Raw genomic sequence first — 14,946 nt, 5'->3', positions numbered from 1 at the left:
CGACGGCGGTGGCGGAAGAAAAACCCTAACCGCAGCTGCCGGCATCGAGCGGAGGGGGCGATTGAGAGATGAGCGTGCGGGGGGCCGGCCGGGTTGCGTGTTTTGGTTTGCTTTAGCAGTAGCGCGGGTACAGGGAGCTCACTACTGCTAAGCCAAATATCAGTAACGCTTTGTCCTAAAAAAAGCTACTGCTAAGTCTAAGCATGTAAAAACATCAAAAATATACATTGGTCATCATTGATCTTTTTGTGTAGAATCTAAATAGTCAACATGAATCCTCACCGTACCTGTATAGGCACAGGCGAGGATTCATATTGCAGCCACAAATCCTACACATATAGTTCAATGAGGACCAAGTGCTCGAGATAGTTTGAGAAGTAACATATTTAAGGTGGTAAACACCTTGTTCGCTTAGCAGTATGGGACTAAACTTAATTAGTTGCAAGGGGAGTGATATTTAGTAGCAGCGAGTTTTGAAGAAAAATGCTGCTACTAAGTACTTTAGCAGTAGCGCGTCCAGAAGAAGGGTGCTACTACCATATCTAGCCTGGAGGCAACGCCGTGGCAATTATAGTAGTAGCGCTTGTTTCACCTAGAGCGCTACTGCTACTGGGCTATTAGTAGAGCGGTTTCCTGAAGCTCGCTACTGCTAATTAGCAGTAGCGTTTGTTTTTAAACCACGCTGCTGCTAAGATTTTGTGTATAAGGTTTTCCCTAGTAGTGACAGCTCTTTGAAGTCATCGGAGGAGGAACCCGCCTTGCAATGTCGAAGACAATCTGCGCGCCGGACACATCGTCATTGAAAGCCTGGTTCGGGGGCTACTGAGGGAGTCCTGGATTAAGGGGTCCTCGGGCGTCCGGCCTGTTGGACGTGGGCCGGACTGATGGGCTATGAAGATACAAGACCGAAGACTCTCACCCGTGTCCGGATGGGACTCTCCTTGGCGTGGAAGGCAAGCTTGGCGTCCGGATATGAAGATTCCTTTCTCTATAACCGACTTTGTACAACCCTAGTCCCCTCCGGTGTCTATATAAACCGGAGGGTTTAGTCCATAGCAACAATCATAATCATACAGGCTAGACTTCTAGGGTTTTAGCCATTACAATCTCGTGGTAGATCAACTCTTGTAATACTCATATTCATCCAGATGAATCAAGCAGGAAGTAGGGTATTACCTCCATAGAGAGGGCCCGAACCTGGGTAAACATCGTGTCCCCTGTCTCCTGTTACCATCGACCTTAGACGCACAGTTCGGGACCCCCTACCCGAGATCCGCCGGTTTTGACACCGACACTCTCCCCCTCTCGTTGCTATGCATCTCCTAGATAGATCTTGCGAGATCGTAGGAATTTTTTTGAAATTGCATGCTACGTTCCCCAATAGTGGCATCCAAGCCAGGTCTATGCGTAGATGATATGCATGAGTAGAACACAAAGAGTTGTGGGCGATAATAGTCATACTGCTTACCACCAACGTCTTATTTTGATTCGGCGGTATTGTTGGATGAAGCGGCCCAGACCAACCTTACATGACCACGTTCATGAGACCGGTTCCACCGACAGACACGCAACTTGTTTTGCATAAAGGTGGTTGGCGGGTGTCTGTTTCTCCAACTTTAGTTGAATCGAATTTGACTACGGCCGGTCCATGTTGAAGGTTGAAACAACACACTTGACGAAAAGTCATTGTGGTTTTCATGCATAGGTAAGAATGGTTCTTGCTAGAAGCCCGTAGCAGCCACCTAAAACTTGCAACAACAAAGTAGAGGATGTCTAACTTGTTTTTGCAGGGCATGTTGTGATGTGATATGGTCAAGACATGATGTGATATAAGTTATTGTATGAGATGATCATGTTTTGTAAAAGTTATCGGCAACTGGCAGGAGCCTTATGGTTTTCGCTTTATTGTATGAAATGCAATCGCCATGTAATTGCTTTACTTTATCACTATGCGGTAGCGATAGTTGTAGAAGCAATAGTTGGCGAGACGACAATGGCACTACGATGGAGATCAAGGTGTCAAGCCGGTGACGATGGAGATCATGACGGTGCTTTGGAGATGGAGATCAAAGGCACAAGATGATGATGGCCATATCATGTCACATATTTTGATTGCATGTGATGTTTATGTTTGTATGCATCTTATTCTGCTTAGTATGGCGGTAGCATTATAAGATGATCCCTCACTAAATTTCAAGGTATAAATGTTCTCCCTGAGTATGCACTGTTGCTACAGTTCATCGTGCCGAGACACCACGTGATGATCGGGTGTGATAAGCTCTACGTTCACATACAACGGGTGCAAGACAGTTTTGCACGTGCAGAATACTCGGGTTAAACTTGAGAGCCTAGCATATGCAGATATGGCCTCGGAACACTGAGACCGAAAGGTCGAACATGAATCATATAGTAGATATGATCAACATAGAGATGTTCACCATTGAAAACTACTCCATCTCACGTGGTGATCGGACATGGTTTAGTTGATATAGATCATGTGATCATTTAGATGACTAAAGGGATGTCTATCTAAGTGGGAGTTCTTAAGTAATATGATTAATTTAACTTTAATTTATCATGAACTTAGTACTGATAGTTTTTGCATATCTATGTTGTTGTATATCAATGGCCCGTGCTACCGTTCCATTGAATTTTAATGCATTCCTAGACAAAGCTAAGTTGAAAGATGATGGTAGCAACTACACGGACTAGGTCCGTAACTTGAGGATTATCCTCATTGCTGCACAGAAGAATTACGTCCTGGAAGCACCACTAGGTGCAAGGCCCGCTGCAGGAGCAACTCTGGACATTATGGACGTCTAGCAAACTAAAGCTGATGACTACTCGATAGTTCAGTGTGCCCTGCTTTACGGCTTAGAATCGGGACTTCAAAGACGTTTTGAACGTCATGGAGCATATGAGATGTTCCAAGAGTTGAAGTTAATATTTCAAGCAAATGCCCGACATTGGTACAACGACGTGCTATACAAACAGTTTTGACCCCCTTTCCGCAACGGCATTTGGAACCGTCGCCAAGTGAGTGTGGGAGATAGGGGGGTCCTTCCCACATGACCCAGAAATCGTCGGGGATAGGCCCTCCTGGGACTCGTGTGCGATCGGGCGAGGCATCGAAACCCAATTATTTCCGTTCGTATGTACATCCCACATGGTGAATCCCGGAAAATCATTTACGTTCGTATGTATATCACACACAGTTCTTTGTGTGGAAAAGTTTGTGCAAGGTGGCCTAATGCAGAAAGTTCGCTGCTGGAAGCCGTGTGTGACTGTTAGTTGATCGAACACGCCTACTTTCCAGAAACCGTGCGGGTTGTTTGAGTTCATCACCCACGGTGCTGTCTGAGTAACCGTCTGCAATAGAAAACCCCAATAATCAGGGTAATTAGCCTATTATTAATAATCCATGTACTAATCAAATTGATATTTCTTATAAAACACACCAGATATTTCATATCCGTATAACAGCAACCAGGATTTCATAATCGAATTACATCAGATAGCTTCGGCACTCGGTTACGCCATTACACAACAGCACCAAGTTTCACATGCAGCATCAAAAACCTTTGGAAAGTAGCATCATACACGGTAAATAGACAGATGAATCTCATCTGGGAAACTACAGAAGTGGAAGGAAAATATTGAGCCTTCAGTGATGTTGAATGTCCTTGCAACTTTAGGCCAGTGGCTATGGATAATTGCTCGCCCAACCTTCGTCCTCTTCAGCAAGACTTCAATATTGTACCGTGGGTGTTGAATGAATACCTTCCTCGCCTCTTGACCATGCAGATGGTTTGAGAGGTAATCATCAGTGAACTGCTTTGAAAAGTACTGAAAACAAAGATATGCATAAATCTTTGTTATAAATTTTGAAATGGCGCAAGGGGTAAAAACAAGGTAAAAGAGTTAGTACCATCCTATAGTTTACTTATGTCTTCTTCGTTGTGCAAACAAAGATCTTGCTATTATTCGTCGCAAGTTTCTTCATCCTAACAATCTTTCTGAGTTTCTTGACTTGACTGATATTCATGGACATCTCATTTCCCCATATGCAAAATGGGTCGAACAGTGGGTCTAAGCCTCTGACAGCGGGACCTACATGTGCAAGACCAAATTGTAAGAAGCCTAAATATTAGAATGATTCCTGCAACTGCACAATAATGTGCTATTAGCCAAAGGACCATGCTTGAACAAACCTCGATGGTAAACCGCAGTGTCTCCCAGTGTTTCCCTGCAACACACATATGGAAGATCTTGATCAGGTTAACTGAGAGTTGCCATACTATCAGTAGAATATGTATTGAGTACAACCAAATTCGATTGGTGTCACATGCATAACAATACAAAATTGTACCCACAGCAAATGAAAATCAAATTGCAGAACTGAACCAAACAGTTAAATGGATAGCAGACCAAATGAACCAAAATAGTTAACTGAGCATGACATTGCAGAATAGAAACATGTACTAGAAGATAAGACAGTTAACAAAACAAAGAATGCTTGAGAACAGTACTACAAAATGTAGCAATTGTTGGACCAAAGTGTTAACTGAACATTACATTTCAGAGGACCAAACTGTTAACTAAACATCAGATTGCATATTAACATTACAGAGGACAAATCACTAGAAGGCACTGGCGGTGACCTCGAGAAAACAGCATGAACTGTATATTAAAGTAGACAACCGCGTGGCGGTGTCGATGGTGGCCTCGAAGATGAGGTGCTCCTCCAAGATCTGGCGGTTGGCACGCATGGCAGCCATAGCGACCTCGCACGCGCGTGCGGCTGCATGCTACTGAGCTCCATGTTATACTGCGTGCAAAATGGCTGTGGGTGGCTCTTAATTGGAGGAGGGGGACAGTGATTTCGGTGGAAGGTGTTGCACCGCCGGTCGGGGCATGTGGGATGGGAAAGGGGGAGGATGGTGTGGGTGGGGAATGGATTACCTGACAATATCGACGAGTCCGCGCAGCAAGAATAAGGGTCGGCGGCGAGGAGGCCGCGCAGCAAGAAGAAGGGTCGTCGGCGAGGAGGCGGCACTGCAAGAAGAAGGGTCGCTGGCGAGGAGGCGGCGCTGCAAGAAGAAGGGTAGTCGGTGAGAAGGCGGCGCTGCAAGAAGAAGGGTCGCCGGCGAGGAGGCTGAGCTACCAGTAAGCAGCAGTGATGGTTTGAACTTGGAAAGCAAGGAGGAACAGTGGAAATGTGGCTTTTGGTGGGAGGGAGAGGGCGGGGAGATAGATATTTCTGCGGTGCAAACTAATTCGCTCGGTGCCGTGAGAAACTGGCGCGCAGGTGTGGTTCAGGCGGGGGCGGTGGACTGTAGATGACGAAGCTTCTTGCGTAAGCTAGACAAGACAGTGTGCCAAGATATTTTATATCGCATCCCACACGATTCTTTCTAGTAAATTGTTTGTTGTATACCTGATTTTTTCATTATGTTTTGAAAGACAAAATGGTGTTACAGAGGGAAAGGATGGTGTTTGAATTGCTAGAACATTTACTTATAGTGAATATGCAACTAGTACATGAGTGTCGTGTTTAAATTTTGGAATTATTCCGGGTTTGTTTGGCTTTTTAATGCATTAATTGAGTTTCTGGGCATTTAATGTGCATAATTCAAATTTGAACAACAAGCACATGCTCCAGTGCACCAAAGTTTGTTGAAAAATCACATGTGTGTCTTTGGGTGAATTTATAGGTCCCATGCAAGAAATGGAAATGGAATTCAAACATGTGGGCGTCGTGGCTCGGTTGGAAAGATTGAGAAACTTGGTTTTTTAATTCCTGTAAATCCAAAACACGCCTGAAAATCATGAAACTTGGCATGGTGTCATGACATGGCACCAACATGCTGCGGTAATTTTTTTGGCCGAATTAGGACAAGCTTTGGTGTAAGCTTCTTGCAAACCGGAGCTTCCCTCAAGAAGGCTCGTGGTTCCGAGAGGGAACGTGTCACCTCCGTGTGCGAAACGACATACGTACACTGCCTTCTCCTGCCTTAATTTTTTTACACAGGCAGATTAAACCGAATAGAAGTATCCTGCTAAATTTTGGAATTATTGCGGGTTTGTTTGTCCATTTTTATACATTATTGAGTTTCTGTGCATTTAATGTGCATAATTCAAATTTGAACTACGAGCACATGCTCCAGTGCACCAAAGTTGGCTAAAAAATCACATGTGTGTCTTTGGGTGAATTTGTAGGTCCGATGCAAGAAATGGGAATGAAATTCAAACATCTGGGCGTCGTGTCTCGGCCGGAAAGATTGAGAAACTTGGTTTTCTAATTCCTGTAAATCCAAGACACACCTGAAAATCATGAAACAGTTCATGGTGTCATGACATGGCACCAACATGTTGTGGTAAATTTTTTGGCCGAATTGGGACAAGCTTTGGTGTAAGCTTCTTGCAAACCGGAGCTTCCCTCAAGAAGGCTTGTGGTTCCGAGAGGGAACGTGTCACCTCCGTGTGCAAACGACATACGTTCACTGCCCTCTCCCGCCTTAATTTTTTTACGCAGGTAGATTAGACCAAATAGAAGTATCGTGCTAAATTTTGGAATTATTCCGGGTTCGTTTGGCCTTTTTTATACATTAATTGAGTTTCTGGACATTTAATGTGCATAATTCAAATTTGAACTACAAGCACATGCTCCAGTGCACCAAAGTTGGTTGAAAAATCACATGTGTGTCCTTGGTGAATTTCTAGGTCCCATGCAAGAAATCAGAATGAAATTCAAACATCTGGGCGTCGTGGCTCGGCCGGAAAGATTGAGAAAGTTGGTTTTTTAATTCCTGTAAATCCAAAACACGCCTGAAAATCATGAAACTTGGCATGGTGTCATGACATGGCACCAACATGCTGCGGTAATTTTTTTGCCCGAATTGGGACAAGCTTTGGTGTAAGCTTAACCGGAGCTTCCCTCAAGAAGGCTCGTGGTTCCGAGAGGAAACGTGTCACCTCCGTGTGCGAAACGACATACGTACACTGCCTTCTCCCGCCTTAATTTTTTTTACATAGGCAGATTAGACCAAAGAGAAGTATCGTGCTAAACTTTGGAATTATTCTGGGTTCGTTTGGCCTTTTTCATACATTAATTGAGTTTCTGGGCATTTAATGTGCATAATTCAAATTTGAACTACAAGCACATGCTCCAGTGCACCAAAGTTGGTTCAAAAATCACATGTGTGTCATTGGGTGAATTTCTAGGTCCCATGCAAGAAATGGGAATGAAATTCAAACATCTGGGCATCGTGGCTCAGCCAGAAAGATTGAGAAACTTGGTTTTTTAATTCCTGTAAATCCAAAACACACGTGAAAATCATGAAACTTGGCATGGTGTCATGACATGGCACCAACAAGTTGTGGTAATTTTTCTGTCCGATTTGCGAAGGCACACACATTAACAATCAACAAAGTCATTTTGGAACAAGTGTTGTCATGTTACAAATCGAAAACACAAGTATTATTGAAACCGTGGGCGTTCTACTTACCAATTACGTGCCGCCACGCGTCCCCTTTCTTTATTGGCTAGGAGGTGCCATGTGGGGTAGCTATTTGAGTACGGGAGGCGTGCTATCAGACCCCTGCGCATGCTCATCGGGAGGAGAGCCCTTTGACCTCTACCCGTCGCGCACCTCCCTCCCAACGTCTCCATTAATGGCGCCTGAGCCCCTGTTCTACGGCGTGGCTATATGTCTTACTGGACTGAGATTTAAGAGAGAAAAATGAAAATCTGAAAAGAAAGTTTTGCACGGATCTTGATGTAAGATCCGACGGACCTATATAGCATCGACTGCGACTTATAGCAAGCATGATGAATATAAGGACGATGACAGTGGATAATAATTGTCTTACATATTTAGGAACATAATTAAAATCCTCGCAAAAAAAGGAACATAATTTAAAAAAGCCACATGCGGCAACGCCCGAAATACACAAGGGCAAAAGAAGAAGGAAGACAACGATCTGGCTCGCTGATCTCTACTTTCTTGATGCGTTGCTGCAGGCCACAGGAACTAGTCTCTGCAGCGAGCGGCGATGAGCTCTTTCTTGTCCTCAAGATGTTGCTTGAGAGCATCCACGGATTCCTCCACCAGCCTTCTGCGCTCGATGCGCAGCATGGCATTCTCGTCCATAAGTTTCTCAACGATGACACCAGTCCTCTTCAACAAGGCAGTGGTCTCCTCCTGCTACTCCGCACTTCCGACGATCTTCACCCTCAGCAGGTCGCGCTCGGCCCGGAGCTTCGCATTGCTCTCATTTAGTTGCCGGATGACACCGGTAGCCTGTTCAAAAGAGGCTTTCATGTCGTCCTGCAACCCCGCCCAGCCGGAGATCTGATCCATCTGGCTATGGACGATTGCATGCATGCGCCTGTAAGAGTCCTCGCCTGCCCGTGAGACATTTCCCCAACCCGCCGCAGCGCGGGAGGACATCTCTGCTACATTCGCGGCGCGGTGGGACATCTCTTCTGCTTCGACGGCGCGGCCGGACCGGTCTGCCGCATCGACGGCGCGACGGGACCTCCGTGCTGCTTTGGCGGCGCGGCGGGACCTCTGTGCTGCTACGGCCGCGCGGAGGGACATGCCGGCTCCATTCGCGGCGAGGCGGGACATCTCTCGTGCTTCCGCTTCCATGCTCGCATCTCCCTGGTGGCAATCTCCCGACCCAAAACTCACGCTGGCCATGGCTGACGCAAGGGAATGATGATGAATGACTTGTTTGTTTTTGTGGATGAGGAATGTGCAGTCATCTTGGAGTAGTAGTATTTATAACCGAGTACTAATACGCTCCTAAGTGGGAAACCGTTTAGGTTTTGATCGGTGTGAACAAGTTTGCAATTTGGAATGTGACGGGACGCAGGCTCAAAATTTACTAACGGTTATAAGTGCGGCACTATTCTCGGAAGGCGTAACGTGGGCACGTACGCCTTCACGGCCGCGTATGTGGCATTTGCACCATAGGGTGCACTACAATAGACAATGTCAGCACACGTCTTGTTCCAACAACTGTGCGCGCTCGTTATTACCATCGCGCACGCTTCTTTTAATTAGAATGTGTGTGCCCGTCTAGCGCACACACGTTGATCTATCTAGCTATTTCAGTTTGTTGTGGCTAATCGCAAACAGTTCATCTGTGTGAAGTGTATGCCATCAAACGCAGACACTTTGATCTGGCTAACCTGTTTCTGTTTTGTTGCCTAATCGCAAACAGTTAATCCTTCTGAAGCGTATGCCCTCAATCGCACACACCTTTATCTAGCTGCCCGTTTCTATTGTTCCTCCTCATCACAAACAGTTCATCAGAGTGAACCGTATGCTGTATATCGCACACGCCTTCATCTCGCTACCTGTTTCTTTTGTTCCGCCTCATCGCAAACAGTTCATTGAACTGAACCGTATGCCCTGCATCACACACGCAACTAAAATCTGAACCGTGTTTGATGGCTCTGCCATCGCAAACGTTTTGCACCTTTTTTGACGGTTCTTTTACACCACCGTTTGCGATTATTGCATCGCACACAGCTTCGTCGAAGGGTCTCTGATCGTAGTGTCGCTTTAGCAGCAACCTGCAGTAGTGCGAGTTGAGAGATATGAAGTCTCCAACAAGTTCTATAGCTGCAAGATGGAGGAGAACAGTTATGTCAGTGAACACATACTCAGAATGTCTGGGTACCATAACCACTTGACTCGGCTGGGAGTTAACCTTCCTGATGATAGTGTCATTGACAAAGTTCTTCAATCACTTCCACCAAGCTATAAAGGCTTTGTGATGAACTATAACATGCAAGGGATGGAAAATACAATTCCCGAGCTCTTCGTGATGCTTAAAGCTGCGGAGGTAGAAATCAAGGAGCATCAAGTGTTGATGGTTAACAAGACCACTAGTTTCAAGAAAAAGGGCAAAGGTAAGAAGGGGAACTTCAAGAAGAATAGCAAGCAAGTTGCTACTCCCAGGAAGAATCCCAAGTCTGGACCTAAGCCTGAAACTGAGTGCTTCTACTGCAAATGGACTGGTCACTGGAAGCGGAACTGCCCCAAGTATTTGGCGGATAAGAAGGATGGCAAAGTAAAAGGTATATTTGATATACATGTTATTGATGTGTACCCTACTAATGCTCGTAGTAGCGCCTAGGTATTTGATACTGGTTCTGTTGCTCATATTTGCAACTCGAAACATGGGCTACGGATTAAACGAAGATTGTCTAAGGACGAGGTGACGATGCACGTCGAAAATGGTTCCAAGGTCGATGTGATCGCCGTCGGCACGCTACCTCTACATCTACCTTCGGGATTAGTTTTAGACCTGAATAATTGTTATTTGGTGCCAACGTTGAGCATGAACATTATATCTGGATCTTGTTTGATGCGAGACGGTTATTCATTTAAATCAGAGAATAATGGTTGCTCTATTTATATGAGTAATATCTTTTATGGTCATGCACCCTTGATGAGTGGTCTATTTTTGTTGAATCTCTATCGTAGTGATACACATATTCATAATATTGAAGCCATTAATAATGATAGTGCAACTTATTTATGGCACTGCCGTTTAGGTCATATTGGTGTAAAGCGCATGAAGAAACTCCATGCTGATGGGCTTTTGGAATCACTTGATGCTTGCAGACCATGCCTCATGGGCAAGATGACTAAGACTCCGTTCTCCGGAACAATGGAGCGAGCCACTGACTTATTGGAAATAATACATACTGATGTATGCGATCCAATGAGTGTTGAGGCTCGCGGTGGGTATCGTTATTTTCTGACCTTCACAGATGATTTGAGCAGATATGGGTATATCTACTTAATGAAACATAAGTCTGAACCATTTGAAAAGTTCAAAGAATTTCAAAGTGAAGTGGAAAATCATCGTAACAAGAAAATAAAGTTTCTACAATCTGATCGCGGAGGCGAATATTTGAGTTACGAGTTTGGTCTTCATTTGAAACAATGTGGAATAGTTTCGCAACTCACGCCACCTGGAATACCACAGCGTAATGGTGTGTCCGAACATCGTAACCGTACTTTATTAGATATGGTGCGATCTATGATGTCTCTTACCGATTTACCACTATCGTTTTGGGGTTATGCTTTAGAGACGGCTACATTCACGTTAAATAGGGCGCCATCTAAATCCGTTGAGACGACTCCATATGAACTGTGGTTTGGCAATAAACTTAAGCTACCGTTTCTTAAAGTTTGGGGTTGCGATGCTTATGTGAAAAAGCTTCAGCCTGATAAGCTCGAACCCAAATCAGAGAAATGCGCCTTCATAGGATACCCAAAGGAAACTGTTGGGTACACCTTCTATCACATATCCGAAGGCAAGATATTTGTTTCTAAGAATGGATCCTTTCTGGAGAAGGAGTTTCTCTCGAAAGAAGTGAGTGGGAGAAAGTAGAACTTGATGAGGTAATTGTACCTTCTCCCGAATTGGAAAGTAGTTCATCACAGAAATGAGTTCAAGTGATGCCTACACCAATTAGTGAGCAAGTTAATGATGATGATCATGAAACTTCGGAAAGTTACTACCAAACCTCGTAGGTCAACCAGAGTACGTTCCACACCAGAGTGGTGCGGTAATCCTGTTCTGGAAGTCATGTTACTAGACCATGACGAACCTACGAGCTATGAGGAAGCGATGATGAGCCCAGATTCCGCGAAATGGCTTGAGGCCATGAAATATGAGATGGGATCCATGTATGAGAACAAAGTGTGGACTTTGGTTGACTTGCCCGATGATCGGCAAGCCATAGAGAATAAATGGATCTTCAAGAAGAACACTAACGCTGACGGTAATGTTACTGTCTACAAAGCTCGACTTGTTGCAAAAGGTTTTCGACAAGTTCAAGGGGATGACTACGATGAGACATTCTCACCCGTAGCGGTGCTTAAGTCTGTCCGAATCATATTAGCAATTGCTGCATTTTATGATTATGAAATTTCGCAAATGGATGTCAAAACTGCATTCTTTAATGGATTTCTTAGAGAAGAGTTGTATATGATGCAACCAGAAGGTTTTGTCAATCCTAAAGGTGCTAACAAAGTGTGCAAGCTTCAGCGATCCATTTATGGACTGGTGCAAGCATCTCGGAGTTAGAATATATGCTTTGATAGTGTGATCAAAGCATATGGTTTTATACAGACTTTTGGAGAAGCCTGTATTTACAAGAAAGTGAGTGGGAGCTCTGTAGCATTTCTAATATCACTACTGCAGGATGCTGCTAACGCGTCACTACGATCAAAGACCGTTCGACGAAACTGTGTGCGATGCCATAATTGCAAACAATGGTGTCAAATAACCGTAAAAAAAGGTGCAAAACGTTTGCGATGGAGGATGCATCAAACACGGTTCAGATTTTAGTTGCGTGTGAGATACAGGGCATACGGTTCAGCTCAATTAACCGTTTGCGATGAGGAGGAACAAAAGAAACGGGCAGCCAGTTGAAGGTGTGTGTGATGTAAACATACGGTTCACTCGGATGAACTGTTTGTGATTAGGCAACAGAAAAGAAACGGTCAACCCGATCAAGGTGTGTGCGCTGTACAGCATACGGTTCACTCGGATGAACTGTTTGTGATTAGGCATGAGAACAGAAACGGTTCAATATAACAAGATGTGTGTGATACGCGGCAAACAGGTCTGTAGTCAGAAATGTGTGCGAAGACCGATAATAACGCAGACGATTGCTTCTAATAAGACGTATGTGATATACTCTGTCTACACAACATCTATTGGCCATTGTGGGACGGGCGGTCATCTGGATACTCCATAAGGATGCGAAGAGGCATTCCTATCAGCAAGGACTAGCTGTTCCACCAGTAGCTCATGTAAGAAAACTATCAAGTTAAGTGTGCTCAGGCTGGAGCAGCCATCGGATGGGTGACTGGATGGGAAGTTGTGTCGATGTTAAATTAGCTGATGGGATGGGTCATTTCAGTTAAATGACCGAAATGCCCCATTCCCTCAGCTAATTTAACCTCGAGGTCCTTGTTTTTTAATTTTTTTAATTTTTAACACATGTTAAAGAAGGTCTACCGCATTACTTTTTGACAATGTGTGATACGTGGCATACAGTTGATCCATCCGACCTGTTTGTGATGGAATAGGTCGTGTGTGTTGTGGGAAAATGCTTGCTAGTATTCAACCATTTGGGATTGATGAATTCATCACCGACGGGTTCCCTAGTGTGGCCCGTGTTCATCTGATCATCACCTACTTCTTGTGCTAGCTAGATGCTAAGTTTCCATTAATTGATGGCGTTTCATGAACACGCCATGTTTCCCGCCATTTCCTCACCTGTTTCCCGCCACCCTGCTATATTGCGCATAGGGGCGCGCGACGCACGGAGGCGACAAGCGCAGCCTGTAGCACATACACCTTTTCCAAGCATGCCAACCCACCAAAGCACCGCCTCTGCCATCAACCTCATCGACGAGGAAATTGAGCAGGCACCACAGCCCGTCGAGGCCGAGGCGCTCCCCGGCAACGCGATGGACGACGTCGTGATGCGCCTCATCGCCAAGGTTGAGCCGACCTTTGGCGCATGGCGCTTGAGCGGCACGGATCAAGATAGGCATGTCAGCCCCGACAGGCTGCAGCTCGCCGCACAACATGATCGATGGTGCGCCGCAGAGCAAGCTAGGCGCGTCCGCGCCGATAGGCTGCGGCTCGCCGCACGGCGAGACCGTTGGAGCGCCACAGAGCGAGAGGCGCGGCGCGCCGCACAGAAAGAGTGCATCCATCGGCGCTTGCCTACTGTACGTCGACACGGCGTCGCAGCTGGGTACATGTCCCGTCAGTACCCCCATTCCTTGCCAGGAGTGGGCAGAGGCCCTCAGCGCCGTACTTGCACCAGAGGCCGGCCGCGCCGGACTTGCACCGGACACCCGCCGCGCCGTTCGCATGGGTGCCGCCGTTCGCCTTGTCCGCAGCCCGCTGGATGCCAACGCGCTGGTCCGTAGGCTCGACCGCCTCCTTGGCCCAGGTGTCCACCTGGGCGCAGTAGAGGAACATGGTCGTCGCATCCTCGAGCTGGTGATCTCCGATGAAATAGCCAACTTGGAGCTCGAGATCGTGCTCCAGATGTACCGCGAGCGTGTCGACCGCTTGGGCGAACGCCTGCACGAGTTTAGGGAGAGCCAAGAGCTACCCTAGGCAAGGGTTGCTGGTCATGGTCTCATGGACGCGTTTTATTTTGAAAAGTCGTTTTGACGTGGATAGCTATGTATTCACAGCAATCATAGTATTGCTTTGTTTATTGCTCTGTTTCAATGTGTGTACTCTGTTTTCCATTCTTATATGTTCAGTTTCAATGTGTGTATATACGCTTTCCATTCTATATATGTGGATGATAACAGTTAGATTCAAATTAGTATAAAAAATAGATAGAAAATGGAATTCATAATATATATATATTAATTGTTTATTAGTTCATCACAGAATATATATATATATATATATATATATATATATATATATATATAATATCATCACATATACGTGATGATACTTAACTACTAGGTACAATGCATAAAATTGAAAACGAACAATACTAAAACTAATAATCCCTCCTGGGGCCAGTATTCCGACAGCCCCTCGCCAGCAGCTCCCTGGTGCACGGCGTCTTCCCAGTGCGGAGGCAGTACTCCGACTCCTCCGCCTCACAGCGCTTGATGTACCGATCTGCCTCTTGCTGGCGGACGCGCGCGCGACCGATCTTGCCATTTCGTTGGGCGCCCATCGGAGCTCCTCGTCGGTGGCACGCTGTAGCTTATCGGCCCACCTCCACGCAGCGATGAGGCGCCCAGCGCCTATGACCTTCCTCGCGAAGTACCCGTCTTCGTACACCTCCTCGGCACGACGACGCGCCCGCCACCAAAGCTCCGCCGCCTCCTTTTTCCAGGCGGCATCACGGGCTTCTCAGGC

Source organism: Triticum aestivum, chromosome 4D (genome assembly GCF_018294505.1).
Source record: "Triticum aestivum cultivar Chinese Spring chromosome 4D, IWGSC CS RefSeq v2.1, whole genome shotgun sequence".
Taxonomy (NCBI): Eukaryota; Viridiplantae; Streptophyta; class Magnoliopsida; order Poales; family Poaceae; genus Triticum; species Triticum aestivum.
Note: the sequence above shows the minus strand (reverse complement) of the source record.